This window comes from Symphalangus syndactylus, chromosome 6 (assembly GCF_028878055.3).
Source record: "Symphalangus syndactylus isolate Jambi chromosome 6, NHGRI_mSymSyn1-v2.1_pri, whole genome shotgun sequence".
NCBI lineage: Eukaryota > Metazoa > Chordata > Mammalia > Primates > Hylobatidae > Symphalangus > Symphalangus syndactylus.
In genome coordinates, this window is record NC_072428.2 from 97,969,753 (window position 1) to 97,986,208 (window position 16,456).

Below are 16,456 nucleotides of genomic sequence, written 5' to 3' on the forward strand. Positions count from 1 at the left end.
CCATAACAAAGTGTCACAAACCGGGTGACTTCAAACAATAGACATTTATTCTATAGTTGCAGAGACTACAACTCCAAAATCAAGGTGTTGGCAAGGCCATGCCCCCAGCAGACACCGAGTGGAATCCCTGATTGGCTGTTTCTAGTTCCTGGTGATCACTTCTTAGCATTTCTTGCAGCTGCATCACTTGAGTCTCTGCCCCTGTCATCGCATGGCATTCTTACGGTATATCTTTGTCTTTCCACTTCTAGTAAGGACATTAGTCATTTTGGGTTAAGGGCCTATCCCACTCTCTGGTATAACCTCATCTTTACTAATTATATCTGCAATGACCCTATTTCCAAATAAAGGCTTTCTGAGGTACTGGGGATTAGAACTTCATCATATCTTTTTGGGGAACACAGTTCAATCCATAGCAAGGTATAATTTACATGCAGTGATATATATAGATCTTGAATGTACCTTTTGATGAGTTTTGACAAATGCATATACCTATGTGTGTTAGTTCTCTATCGATCCTGTAACAAATTATCACAAATGTAATAACTTAAAACATCACAAATGTATTATCTTACACTTCTGTAGGTCAGAAGCTTGATACGGATCTCACTGGACTAAAATCAAGGTGTTGACAGGGCTGTGTTCCTTTCTGGGGGCTCTGAAGGAGAATCTATTTCCTGGTCTCTTCTAATTTCTAGAGACCGCCCACATTCCTTGATTCATGACCCCTTCCTGCATCTTCAACACCAGCAATATTGTGTCTTTTTGCCCTTTTTGTCCGATACCATTCTCTCTGCCCACAGCCAGGGAAAGGTCTGTACTTTTAAGGGCTCATATGGTTAGATTAGACCCACCCAGATAATCTCCCCATCTTAAAGTGCTTAATTTTTTTTTTTTTTTGAGACAGAGTCTCGCTCTGTCGCCGAGACTGGAGTGCAGTGGTACGATCTCGGCTCACTGCAACTTCCACTTCCTGGGTTCAAGCAATTCTTCTGCCTCAGCCTCCTGAGTAGCTAGGACTACAGGCATGCACCACCATGCCTGACTAATTTTTGTATTTTTAGTAGAAACGGGGTTTCACCATATTGGTCAGGCTGGTCTCGAACTCCTGACCTCGTGATCTGTCTGCCTCAGCCTCCCAAAGTGCTGGGATTACAGGCGTGAGCCACTGTGCCCGGCGAAGTCCTTAACCTTTATCACATCTGCAAAGTCCTTTTTGCCATATAAGGTATCATATTCTCAGGTTTGGAGTATTAGGATGTGGGCATATTTGGGAGCCATTATTCTGCCTACCACATCATGTAACACTCACCCTCCCGAAGTGGAGAATGTTCCTCTCTCTGAAAATTCCTTCATGCTTCTTCTCAGTTCATCACAGCCAACTGCCAGAGGCAACTTCTGTTCTGATTTCTATCATCTTTCATTAGTTTGGCCTGTTCTAGAACTTCATACAAATGGGACGTACAGTACATTCTCTTTTGTGCCTGGCTGCTATCTCACAGCACAGTGTTTTTGAGGTGCATCTATATTGTTATGTGTACTAGTTGCCCATTCTTTTTATTGTTGAATAGTCTTCCATTAGTATGAATATGACAAACTCTGTTCATACAATCTCTTGTTAATGAACGTTTGGATTGTTTCCAATTTGCAGCTATTACAAACTTTCTTATAAAAGTCTTTTGTGAACATATTTTTATTTCTCTTGGGTCCTGGGAGGATTGCTGAGTCATGGCATAGAAATATGTTTAACTTTATATGAAACTGCTAAATAATTTTTGAAAAGTGCTTTTACCGATTTAAATTCCTACACTCAACATATGAGATTTCCAGTTGCTCCTATCCTTGCCACCATTTAGCACTATCAGTCTTTTCAGTTTTAGCCATTATAATGGGTGTTCATTTTATTTCTTTAAAAAAAAAAAAAGCAAAAACTTTTCCTCAAACACCAAAATAAGGAATATCCTTTAAAAGTTTAGCCCAAGTTAAAGCTTTGGTAGTATATGTTACTAAACTATATTTAAAGCCATTGTATTATTATAACTTAGAAGCACACTTAATAATTTAATATTTAAGGCTTAATACAACAAATGTATTGACTTACCCTTATATCCTAGAAAACAGTTCTTTTTTTAGCTTGTCACACTTTATCCCTGTAATTGACATTATACTTTGCATTAAATACTCTTGCTTTCTAACCATTCTCCCAGTTCTTGGAGATGGACTGTGTTTATTTATATATCTTTCTGTCCCACGTGCCTAGCATAGTGCTGGGCACATAGCCAGTGCTCAATAAGGTTATTGAGTCAATAAACAAATAAGCAAGCATATTAATTTAAAGCATAAATATGATAGACTAGAATCACCAATCTTTCTTTTAAAAGATTTCAAATTTATACTGAAATCTTAATGTGACCCCATTTACAAATTTGGATTGAGGTAAAAAATCCTGTTTCATTCTGTTCTTCATTTATGGTGGAAGGAAGTGTACTTAATTTTTTCTTCTCCTTTTTTTTTTTTTTTTGAGACTGAGTCTTGCTCTGTCACTCAGGCTGGAGTGCAGTGGCGTGATCTCGGCTCTCTGCAACCTCTGCCTGCGTGGTTCAAGCGATTCTACTGCCTAAGCATCTCCGAGTAGCTAGGATTACAGGCATGTGCCACCATGCCTGGATAATTTTTTGTATTTTCAGTAGAGAAAGGGTTTCACCATGTTGGCCAGGCTGGTCCTGAATCCTGACCTCAGATGATCCTCTTGCCTTGGCCTTCCAAAGTACTGGAATTACAGGTGTAAGCCGCTGCTCCTAGGCTAATTTTTGTATTTTTAGTAGAGATGGGGTATTGCCGTGTTGGCCAGGCTGGTCTTGAACTCCTGACCTCAGGTAATCTGCCTGCCTGGGCTCCCAAAGTGCTGGGATTATAGGCGTGAGCCACCATGCCCGGCCTGGACGTGTACTCGATTTAAGAAGAAAATTAGCACTTGTTTAAAAAAAGGGATTTTGGAGGTCCATCCATGTTCTCCCAAGCCATCAAGTTTTCCACCCACAGGGTTGTTCCAGATGTGATAGCACATTACTCATATCACTTTTGAGAGGGATATTTTTATATTTAGTAGTGTGGTATCACCCTACTCTATGGCCTGAAAGGCATGGCCTCTTGGCTGTGCTGAATTTTACTAGAAGAATCTCTGGATAAAATTTTCCTGACTCAAACTCATTTAAAGGTAACAGAAGTGCCTATCTGGACATCCCCAGGGATATGTGGTTAGAATTCAGGGTATCTATTAAAGCTCTACACAAGACATGTGTGTGCATGTTTGTGTGTCGGAGGGTGGGGTGGGTATGCTAATGTGAATTTTTCAGGGGAAAGTGTCCATAGTTTTCATCAGACTTGCATATGTGAAGAAATATGAAAAGTTATAAAGTTAAGAGACTTAATATTGTGGCTAGACTGACTGGCCAATTATGACAATTTGTGTGTAACAATTAGTGGACTACATTTAAATAATGAGCTTGGTTTTCCTTCTCCTGAGTTGACCAGTCAGTGTTTGACTGCAGGTGCATCCCCAAACACCACTGACAAAATGGGCAGAAATTACACTGGGAGGCAAATCTCTTGGTCATGGAGGGAACAAAACTTCACCTCCCCTAGACTTACTATTATGCCTTGACTTCAAATCATACTGATTTTTTTTAATAGACTCCAGGCTTCATTTTCAAGGACCCAGTGTGTCCATTCAGAGCATCTCTTTCTGTTTCCCTGAGAAGTTGGAAGTGAGACAGTTATTCTTTTGTTTGTTTGTTTGTTTGTTTTTGTTTTGAGACAGAGTCCCGCTCTGTCACCCAGGCTGGAGTGCAATGGAGCCATCTTGGCTCACTGCAACCTCCAACTCCTGGGTTCAAGCGATTCTTTTGCCTCAGCCTCCCGAGTAGCTGGGATTACAGGTGACTGCCATCACACCCGGCTAATTTTTTTGTATTTTTAGTAGAAATGAGCTTTCACCACGTTGGCCAGGCTGGCCTCGAACTCCAGACCTCAGGTGATCCACCTGCCTCGGCCTCCCAAAGTGCTGGAATTACAGGCATGAGCCACTGCACCCCGCCAAGACAGTTATTATTATACACTTCATAAAGATTGACCCCCAAAGGAGTCTAACGCAGCAAATATATAATTCCTAAATTTAATATGAATTTCTACTAATCCCTCTCAGTTTCAAGATGAGTCCAGAGTCAGCCACTATGGTGTGTGCCTGTAGCCCCAACTGTTTGGAAGTTGAGCATCACTTGAGCGCAGAGGGTTTGAAGATGTAGTGCACTATAATTGCACCTTTGAATAGCCACTGCACTCCAGCCTGGGCATCATAGCAAGATCCTATCTCTTAAAAAACTAAAACAGCAGCAGCAACACCACCACCACCACAAAGATGAGTCCAGAGACATCAGATGAAAACTCATATTTCAGAATAGAGAGCAAAAAGTAAAATCAGCGAGTAATCACCAGTCGGAAACAAATTATATTTTCTGATGTCTTTTATCTTGGTCAAACTTGAGTCTTGAGAGTACAAAAGGAAGACAAGAAATAATCCTGTAGAATACAATTATAAGGCATTCTTCTTCCATTGGAAGAGCTTGGATTAGAGTGGCATAGTGGAGTTGAAGTCATCTTCAGATATATATGGAGGGTGTGGGTGGTTGAGGAAGGGAGTGGGAGGCGATGCCAAGACACTGGCAGGAAGTACACTTTGCACAGTCTTGACATTAGTCACCTAGGGTTCATGATTCTCATGCCAAGAATAAGTCATGATTTCTTTATTGCTTCTTATTTCAGTTCATTTTATCACATGTAGCAGTATGAATAGACTTCTTATAGCAATATTGGAATAAAGATTACATTTTATATGTTTGAATATAACACAATAACCTTTATTCTCAACCTTTCAGGCCTCCCTTGCATTGCTAGAGTCTTCATTTTAGAGGTGCAACTGCTAGTAAAACAATGGGTGTGCAGGGTACATTGGGATGGGATGGCGAGAATGGTCATTTCAAAACTACCCTCCATTTTATTGCCAGCATTATTTAACATTCTGGAAATGGGCCAACTTCATCTCTGGAAAAATTTAAAGAGCTGGCTGGGTTTCTCGTCCGTCATGTTATGGTGGAATTTTCTAATAAATAGTAAAGGTTTCAACCATAGATGTGGCTCACGTGAGTTCCAACATATGGATAATAAAACTGAATAAACCTGTTTTCATTTATCTGACAAAGCAAATAACTTCTTTTTTGGTTATTTTCCTAGTTCTTGATGCGACATGTGACATGTCTCACTTCCTGGACTCTCCTCTTTTGCCTTCTGTAATCTTAAATTTCTCCAAATTTTCCTAGGCCTTATAGTTTCCTTATAGCTGATTCATCTTCCCCTTGCTGTCATCACTTGTCCCCAGAGCTTAGTTTTGTTCCTCTGCTCTTTTCACCATACACTTACTCTTTTAGAACACTTTAGTTTTTCATGGACATGATTCCAAAATCAACATCTATACTCCTCGTTCATTCAAATGTAGATCCTATACTTCTAACTACCTACAATAAATATATATATATATATATATTTTTTTTTTTTCTAATAAAAGTGTGGAGAATCAGGCCCCCCTGTGTTCTGTAGGTATGGCTGTTTGTTAGTATGTTTATTTGGTAATATTTATCAACATTTAAAAGACATTTATTAAAACTTAAAAGAAATTATTTGACCTAGCTCTTCCATTTCTTTTCTTTTCTTTTTTTTTTTTTTTTTGAGATGGAGTTTCACTCTCATTACCCAGGTTGAAGTACAGCGGCACAATCTCGGCTCACCACAACCTCCGCCTCCTGGGTTCAAGCGATTCTCCTGCCTCAACCTCCCAATTAGCTGGGGCTACAGGCGTCTGCCACCAAGCCTGGCTAATTTTTTGTATTTTTAGTAGAGACAAGGTTTCATTATGTTGACCAGGCTGCTATCTAGAACTCCTGACCTCGGGGATCCGCCCACCTCGGCCTCCCAAAGTGCTGGGATTACAGGCATGAGCCACCGCACCTGGCCAGCTCTGCCATTAATATGAATTTCTCTTAGAAATACATGTTCATAGGCTAGGCACGGTGGCTCATTCCTGTAATCCCAGCATTTTGGGAGTCCGAGGTGGGCACATCACGAGATCAGGAGTTCGAGACCAGTGTGGCCAACATAGTCAAACCCTGTTTCTACTAAAAATACAAAAAATTAGCCCGGTGTGGTGGTGTGTGTCTGTAATCCCAGCTACTTGGGAGGCTGAGGCAGGAGAATTGCTTGAACCCAGGAGGCAGAGGTTGCAGTGAACTGAGATCGCACCATTGCACTCCAGCCCGGGGGACAGTGGAAGCGAGACTTCATCTCAAAAAAAAAAAAAAAAAAAAAAAAATGTTCATAAATATGTTTTAAAATTGCATAGAATACTACCCAAATAAATTGACAGATTCAGTGCAATCTTGATCAAAATACCAATGACATTCTTCACAGAAATAGAAAAAAAACTTAAAATTTGTATAGAACCCAAAAAGATCCCAAACAGCCAAAGAAATTCTGAGAAAAAAAAGAACAAACCTGAAGGTGTGACACTACTAGACTTCAAAATATACTACAAACCTATAATAACCAAAACAGCATGGTACTGGCATAAAAACAGACACATAGTCCAATGGAACAGAATAGACAACCTATAAGTGAATCCATACAGCCAACTGATTTTTGATAAAGGCACCAAGAACACTCATTGGAGGAAAGGACAGTCTCTTCAATAAATGGTGCTGGGAAAACTGGATATTCATATGCAGAAGGATGAAACTAAGCCCTCATCTCTCATCATATACAAAAATCAACTAAAAAGGATCAAATGCCTAAACGTAAGAGCTGAAGCCATAAAAATACTAGGAGAAAATACAGGGGAGATGCCTGAGGATATTGGTTTGGGAAAAGATTTTATGAGTAAGACCTCAAAAGCACAGGCAACAAAAGCAAAAATAAACAAATGGGATTATATAAAACGAAAAAGCTTCTGCACAGCAAAGGAAATAATCAACAGAATAAAAAGCCTACAGGATGAGAGAAAATATTTGCAAACTATTCATCAAACGTGGGATTAATATGCAAATATACAAGGAGCTCAAACATCTTAACAGAAAAAAACCCAAACAATCTGATTTTTAAATGGTCAAATGATCTGAACGGGCATTTCTCAAAAGAAGACATATAAAAGGCCAACAATATGAAAAAATGCTCAACATCACTAATCATCAGAATCAAAACCACAATGATCCATTTAGGATGGCCATTATCAAAAAGACAAAAAATAAATCCTGGTAAGGTTGCAGAGAAATGAGAACACATACATTGTTGGTGGGAATGTAAATTAGCACAGCCACTATGGAGAACAGTATGGAGGTTCTGGAAAAAACTACAAAGAGAACTACCTAAAGATCCAGCAATCCCACTACTGGGCATTTATTTAAAGGAAAGGAAACCAGTATATCAAAGAGCCATCTGCACCCCCAAGTTTATTGCAACACTATTCACAACAGCCAAGATATGAGATCAACATAGGTGGCCCAAAACAGATGAACGAACCGTAAAGAGCCATAAAGAAAATGTTTACATACACAGTTGAATATTATTCAGCCATAAAAAGAAATCCTGTCATTTGCAGCAACATGGATGGAACTGGAGGTCATTATGTTAAGTGAAATAAGGAGGAACAGTAAGGTAAACACTGCATGTTCTCATTCATATGTAGAAGTTAAAAAAAAAGTTGATCTCATAGAAGTAAAAAGTAGAACAGGAGATACTAGAGGCTGTGAAACGTAGAAGGAAGACGGGTATAGAGAGAGACTTGCTAGAGGATACAAAATTACAGCTAGGTAGAATAAATAAGTTCTTGTGTTCTATGCCACTGTAGAATGGCTATAGTTAACAATAATATACAGTTTCAAACAACTAGAAGGAAGATATTGAATGTTCCCAACACAAAGAAATGATAAATGTTCAAGATGATAGATATGTTAATTACCCTGATCTGACCATTTTACATTATTATTATGTAATCCACCAATATGTAAAATTGTTATATGTCAGTTAAAACTGAAGCTGGGAGAGCGGCACACACATGAAGTCCCAGTACTCAGGAAGCTGAGAAGGGAGGATTGCTTGAACCCAGGAGTTTGAGGCTGTAGGGCACTATAATTGTGCCTGAATAGCCACTACACTCCAACCTGGCAACATAAGGAGAGACCATCTCAAACATAAAAATTAAAATTAAAAAAAGAAAAAGAAAAAATTTCATACAAGAATTTGCATTGTAGCAATGTTTTGTAGTTGTAAGCGATAATAGTGGCAAAAACAACACCACAAACAATCCTACTAAATACAGCCAAAATACTTATCAGTACAGAATTGGTTGAGTATAAATGAGTACAGAAATTGGTTAAGGATAAGTGAGTACAGTGAAAAACTATGCAGCTTTTAAAAAGAATGAAGCATACCTGGAAAGCTCTAGCTTAAAAATATACTATTAATGGCAATGTAAATAAAAGTTGGTAGTGTATGATCATTATTTGTGTAAAAGAAACTTTTAAGGAAGAATACACAAGAAGCAGTGAATAGTCACTAAGATTTGAGAGTGGGAATGGGAAAAGGAAGAAGATTTTTACTTTTCAATGTAAATCATATTGTATTGCTGAATTTTAAAAAATACTTATAGTTTTATTGTTAACATTAGAAAAAAACTACTCCTTTCTTTCCTACAAATTTATCTCCTGGTTTCCCCAATTTCATTCGCATTACTCTTTTAACACCATGGCTCAGGAGTTTGAAATCAGCCTTGATTCCTCTTTCATTTTTGACTTTCTTGTGGAGTCACCAAATCCCCTTCCTCCTCCACGGTGTCTCTTAAGCGTCATCCTTCCATCTCCATTAAGGTTGCCTCTGCCCTGATTCTGAACTTATTTGCAGTGAGAACGTGGGTAAGCCACTTAATCACCCTTTAATTTGCTCATATGTAAAATAGGAATAATAACTTCTACATAGTGAAGAGGGGTTATTTTAGGATTAAATTATGTAAGAAAACCAAATTTATGGCATAGAGTGTGTGCTCAATAAACACCATTTTCTACTTTCTCTCTAGGGTTTTTTCCTATTGCTACTATATCCTCTAATTCATACTACATGCTGCTATCAAGTTTAATTTTCTGAAATACTGTTTTCATCATTGAATTCCTTTGCTAACTCCCTTTTGTGCTATGACCCTACTCTGGAATCACAGATTGACAAGATTGGCATCATGACAGCTGGTGAGCTGGTGAGGGTCTTGGAGAATTTCTTCTGAAGGAGAAGAGATGATTGTTGCTGTCACCATGGATCTGGACTAGCAGAGTTAGGGGCTACCCCTGGAACAAGTTTTCCCACAGTCAAACCCCTTAACTTCCATCCTTGAGACCCTTTTGTAAACTCTCCTTGCTGTAATTTGAGTAGAAAGTAACCAGTAAGCAGGGGAAGCCTCAACTGCTCTACTTATTACCCAAGATCTTGCATCAATCAGCTTTACCGTATCTATTTTATTTTCTTTTCCACTTTTCTTTAATTTGATTCAAGTCAATCCATTTCTCTACGGTCTTTCCCATGCTCATTGTCAAAACAGAAAACTTTTTTTGGTGCAAAAGTTACACATGGTCATTGTAAAAAAAAGTCTTTTTTTCAGGGTAAAATGGAAAGTTCCCTTCTATCACGCCAATTTTACTTGTTAACAAAAAAGCTAACCGAGAGTTATTGAAGATAGAAATTTTGGTAGTGTTAGTACGCTTAGATGAGAAGAGAAACTGTAATTGTTCACCTTTTGTACCTGTTTCAATAGCACTGATCTTTTATTTTTTTTTTAAGTTTTGGTAAATGTGAGGCAAAAATGCCATTCTCTGGATGTGCTCATAGGACAGATTAAATACTACTATTCCAATTGCTGAACAGAGAAGCTAGAAACAAAGAACATCTAAATTGAGCAAAACAGATAGCTTTGTACAGGAGATCCCCAGAGCCAACCAAAGCTTGGGTAAAAGGAGATACTATATTCAATATTTAAGTCCTCAGACTCTCTCTTCTCTGCTCATAGACCACCCTCAGTTTCTCCCAATTGAAGTATGTAAGAATGAACTGGGGCCTACCTTGCCTCCATTGGCCTTGAACCTTCAGGGCCCCGGTTTCTTCTGTATGTAGATCATTTCCTAGGAACTGCTCTGCCTCCTGAGCCCCAGATACAATATTTCTTGGGATGATCAACGATCTTACAGATCAGCACTGCTCCTGCCACCAAAATTCTCCATAGGTGCCCTTAAATAAATACAATTCTTACACTTGGTTATGCAACTGAATTTGTCATTGATTTATATACACATTAAAAAGTGTATTACTGTGTGGCATATAATTTAGAATTGATTAAATGTGATAGTATGGTCATTAAAACAATACATGGCATCAGACGTTTGGTTACAAACATAACCCAGTTATTGCAGCATTGTTCCTATGCGAAAATCACAATATTTTAATTTATTATACCTTTTTGACTAACGCAACCCATTGTAAGTTTAAGTACTTCTTGTCCTTGTGTTACTATTTATAGTCATTGAAAGTCTGTTGAATTCATTATGAAGAGATTGAATACGCAAATATTGCCAACTTTAATGTATTCTTTGTCGGGTAATCAAAATTTTAAAAACAGAGAGAGGCCGGGTGCAGTGGCTCACGCCTGTAATCCCGGCACTTTGGGCGGCTGAGGCAGACGATCACGAGGTCAAGAGTTTGAGACCAGCCTGGCCAATATGGTGAAACCCTGTCTCTACTCAAAAATTAGCCAGGCATGGTGGCACGTGCCTGTAGTCCCAGCTACTCAGGAGGCTGAGGCAGGAGAATTGCTTGAACCTGAGAGGCAGAAGTTGCAGTGAGCCGAGATCGCACCACTGCACTCCGGCCTAGGCGAGAGAGTGAGACTCTGTCTCAAACAAAACAAAACAAAACAAACAAACAAACAAACAAAAACAAAAAACAGAGAGAGACGAACAGATACATTATGGGCAGTAGAGTATGAAAAGGAAGGAAAAATGACTCCCTTTATTGAAAAGAGAGAAGTTTTTCCTGACCATATTAATAAATACTAATTAATAATTGACTTTTATGTACTTGCAGTCAGTACTACATTGCCCTGTTTTAAAAAATAGAAAACAGTATTCCCAATGGCTTTTCTCTTTTGTTCTGTAACATTAAAAATATTTTACTTTGACACCCTGCTGATCCAATCTAATCCAGCAAGGAAAGGCAGGCAAAGTCAGAGGACAGACCATTGTGAATTCTATAGCCCTTTCTAGACACACAACTGTAAGCTCAAAAATTCATTCTCTTATACATTTTACTTGAATTAGTTATCAACTCCAAATTTCATGTTCCACCTCTTTGCATATTTATAGAGCCCTTAAAAGTCTTCAAAACAGGTTCAGTCCTATTGGCTTGTCCTTTCATTTTCCAACACTATGTTGTCACATACGAAGTTCTGACTATACAGTGTGTCTTCCAGAGCATATTATTAAGACGCTAAGTGATACCAGGCTCAACAGTGAAGGCTAAGACCACTTTGGTAACCCTTTCCTGATGGCAAATATTCCTTTTTGTCTTTCCTGTTGGTTTGGAAAAACTCATTTCCTTATGTTCAAGTTTTTAGACACTTTTTCTCTGAGTCTGTAAGAGGAAAATTTTTGACAGCAGAAAAAATGAATTGAAGATTCTCACATCTATTTTGAGTTTGGGCGTACCAACTTAAGATCTCTGGTTTATATAAAAGAAATAAGCATCTCTTTTGATGCAATTTTCTTAGCAAGTTTGCTGTGATTGGTCTTTTATCATCCATTCATTCAACATCGATTGATGACCTAAAATGTGCCTTTACCTCAACATTTTCCTAAATCCTATTGTGTCCGGAATTGGTGGGTTCTTGGTCTCACTGACTTCAAGAATGAAGCCGCAGACCCTTGCGGTGAGTGTTACAGCTCTTAAGGTGGTGCGTCTGGAGTTGTTCATTCCTTCTGATGTTCGGATGTGTTTGGAGTTTCTTCTGGTGGGTTCATGGTCTCGCTGGCTCAGGCGTGAAGCTGCAGACCTTCGCGGTGAGGGTTACAGCTCTTAAGGCGGTGCATCTGGATTGTTCGTTCCTCCCTGTGGGCTCGTGGTCTCACTGGCTTCAGGAGTGAAGCTGCAGACCTTGGCGGTGAGTGTTACAGCTCATAAAAGCAGCATGGACCCAAAGAGTGAGCAGTAGCAAGATTTATTGCAAAGAGTGAAAGAACAAAGCTTCCACAGTGTGGAAGGTGACCTGAGCGGGTTGCCACTGCCGGCTTGGGCAGCCTGCTTTTATTCTCTTATCTGGCCCCACTGACGTCCTGCTGATTGGTAGAGCCAAGTGGTCTGTTTTGACAGGGCGCTGATTGGTGCATTTACAATCCCTGAGCTAGACATAAAGGTTCTCCACGTCCCCATCAGATCAGTTAGATCAGAGTATCGACATAGAGGTTCTCCAAGGCCCCACCAGAGTAGCTAGATACAGAGTGTCAATTGGTGCATTCACAGACCCTGAGCTAGACACAGGGTGCTGAATGGTGTGTTTACAAACCTTGAGCTAGTTACAGAGTGCCGACTGGTGTATTTACAATCCTTGAGCTAGACATAAAGGTTTTCCAAGGCCCCACCAGCGTAGCTAGATACGGAGTGTCGATTGGTGCATTCACAGACCCTGAGCTGGACACATGGTGCTGATTGGTGTACTTACAATCCCTGAGCTATACATAAAGGTTCTCCACATCTCCACCAGACTCAGGAGCCCAGCTGGCTTCACCCAGTGGATCCTGCACTGGGGCTGCAGGTGGAGCTGCCTGCCAGTCCCACGCCGTGCGCTCGCACTCCTCAGCCCTTGGGTGGTCGATGGGACTGGGTGCCGTGGAGCAGGGGATGGCGCTCGTCGGGGAGGCTCGGGCCACACAGGAGCCCATGGAGGGGGTGGGAGGCTCAGGCATGGTGGGCTGCAGTCCCGAGGTCTGCCCCATGGGAAGGCAGCTAAAGCCCGGTGAGAAATCAAGCGCAGCACTGGTGGGCTGGCACTGCTGGGGGACTCAGTACACCCTCCGCAGCCACTGGCCAGGGTGCTAAGTCCCTCATTGCCCAGGGCCGGCAGGGCCGGCCGGCTGCTCCCAGTGAGGGGCCCGCCAAGCCCATGCCCACCCGGAACTCCAGCTGGCCTGCAAGTGCTGCGAGCAGCCCCGGTTCCCACTCACGCCTCTCCCTCCACACCACCCTGCAAGCTGAGGGAGTGGGCTCCGGCCTTGGCCAGCCCAGAAAGGGGCTCCCACAGTGCAGCAGTGGGCTGAGGGGCTCCTCAAGTGCTGCCAAAGTGGGAGTCCAGGCAGAGGAGGCACCGAGAGCGAGCGAGGGCTGTGAGGACTGCCAGCACGCTGTCACCTCTCACTATGATAATTTGGTGTTTTGTTTTATTTTACGGCTTTGGGAATAAAGCATTGTTTTAAAATTCAAAATAAATTATGTAAATGATAACCCTTATTTATGTTCTTTTTTTGGTAAAACCTAAAGGATTATTGATAGATGATTTCTCTCAATAAAAATTTATAAATACCCCTCAGTGGGCCTTGGAATGACCTTCCTTTCACTTTTCCTGCTGATGAAACTTCAGATGTGATGGTGCTATTTGAGATCATATGCACACATGTAACCACTCTAAGGGGATATAGAACAAGATGGAAGGAGCCAGAGTCCATGAATCATGAAGACCCCATATTAGCCCCAATAAGATATTCTTAGTTTTGTGTTGAATGATACTACCTTCGATTGTAGCCTTGCAACTTGTGCAATAAAGAAGTTAGACTCATTAATCCACGGTGTTCAAGACTTCTCAAAAAAATTATGGTTGAATTTTTAGCTAATGAGGAATGTAACTCAATATTAAAACTACATAGTGACTATTTTTCCCCCAAACGTTCTGGGTGGTTCCAACTTTAATTAATTTATGCTATTGTCCCTGTATTACATATAAATGGGTAAGACCCTGTAAGATGTTTTGATTGGAAAAATACTATACAGTTACTGAAGCAGATAGCTTCAGTTGCAAATAACTGAAACGGCAAATCCAGTAGGTTTTTTTTGTTTGTTTGTTTGAGACAAAGTTTTGCTCTTGTTGCCCAGGCTGGAGTGCAATAGCATGATCTCTGCTCATCGCAGCCTCCGCCTCTCGGATTCAAGCGATTCTCCTGCCTCAGCCTCCTGAGTAGCTGGAATTACAGGCATGCGCCACCATGACCGGCTAATTTTGTATTTTTAGTAGAGACGGGGTTTCTCCATGTTGGTCAGGCTAGTCTCAAACTCCTGACCTCAGGTGATCCACCCGCCTCGGCCTCCCAAAGTGTTGGGATTACAGGTGTGAGCCACTGCGCCCGGATCAAATAGGTTTTAAAATAAAGAAAGTGTTAAGTCTCAGGCAACTGAAAAGTTCAGAGGTAGGCCTCAGGGAAGGCTTGGTCTGGCTTCATTGCTTTGAGAAATGTCTTGGCTCTGTTATTCTCAGTAATCTCCATCACCAGGTTAGATTTTCCTCATGAGAACCAAGGTAGGGACTTCTATTGCTTCCAGTAGAATTTTTAGCTAGATCCATGATTGCCCAGTTAAAGGCTACCTTTCCAAATCCCATTGCAGTTGGGTGTGAACACATGCCCAGGTCTGGCTAACAGGATATGTGCAGAAATAAAGTAGGTAGTTTCTGAGTCTTTCCCTAAAGAAAAAGAGCGTGCCCTCTTTTCACCATTTTCCTCCTTCTGATTGGATAGAATTTAACCATGGGTAATGTGTCACCTTGAATCATACAGATGAAGGTGATACCTTTTAAGGCAAAACCATCCAAATCCTACAGATTAAGGCAGAGGAAGAGGAAAGGATCCTAGGTCCCTGACACTGTAGAACTGCCATGACAGCCATTCTACAGTTTATGCCTTAACAGTAATGTGTGAAAGAAATATGCATTTTGTTTAAACCACAATTATTTTGGGTGTGTAGAGTAGCCAGCCTGGACCCTGGGAGTCTCTGAGACTTTTTTAGTGTTCCCTGAGGTCAAGACTATGTTTACAATAGTACTGTGATTGGCTGAATAATGCTGCCCTGCAAAGATGTCCATGTTCTAATTCAGGGGACCAGTGGATGGATATGTTACTTTACTTGGCAAAAGGGAGTTTGCAAATGTGTTTAAGTTAAGGATCTTGAAATGGGGAGATACCTTTGGATTATCTGGGTGGGCCCAGGGTAATCACATGGTCTTTATAAGAGAGAAGCAGGAGCATAGAGTCAAAGAAGAAGCTGTGATGACATTACGTTGCTGACTTTGAACATGGAGGATGGGGCCACAAGTTAAGGAATGTGGGCAGCTTCTAGAAGCTGGCAAAGGCAAAGGAATGGATTCTCCCCTAAAGCCCCCTGAAGGAACCCTTCATGCTGACACCTTGATTTTAGCCTAGTGAGACTGATTTTGGACTTCTGACCTCAGAAGTGTAAGATAATAAATTTGTATTGTTTTAAGCCACTAAATTTGTGTCAATTTGTTACAGCAACAATAGGAAGCTAATGCAGATATTTGAATGCTGTTTGTCTTTTTCTCTCTCATTTTCTCCCAAGCATAAAGGGTAGTATTCCAAGGGCTAGATGATATATTCTAACAACACAATGAGTGTATCAGATATTAGAATCTAGCTGTCTTCTGTTACACTAGATATTAAAGGGATTTACAAAAATATGAAACAATGCCACTCTTCTCACTAATTTTTGGGGGAGAGAAGACCATTCAGCTGCAGACACCAGCAAAATATCTGGGGACTGGTCCAGTTACCCTTAGCAGTCATCAGTCCAGAATAAAACATTTGAAGGAGAGGATAGGGCTGGGAATGTCATTGTTTTTTCATTTAAAACTATGTTGTTTATATTAACCTGTAAGGGGTTTATTATTGTTATTTGTTTTTTAGAAACAGATTCTCATTCTGTTGCCTATGCTGGAGTGCAGTGGTGCAATCACAGCTGCAGCCTCAAACTCCTGGACTCAAACGATCCTCCTACCTTAGCCTCCGGGGTAGCTAGGACTACGGAGATGCATCACTATGTCCAACTAATATATATATTTTTTGTAGAGATGGGATCTCACTATGTTGCCCAGGCTGGTCTCAGACTCCTGGCCTCATGGGATCCTCCCACCTTGGCCTCCCCAAAATGCTGGAATTATAGGCATAAGCCACCATACCTGGCCTAATATTATATTAAATGAAGTAATAGTTTCACAATTCCCAGTGTTAATTTAAATAAAGTAGATATTTATAACTATAACACA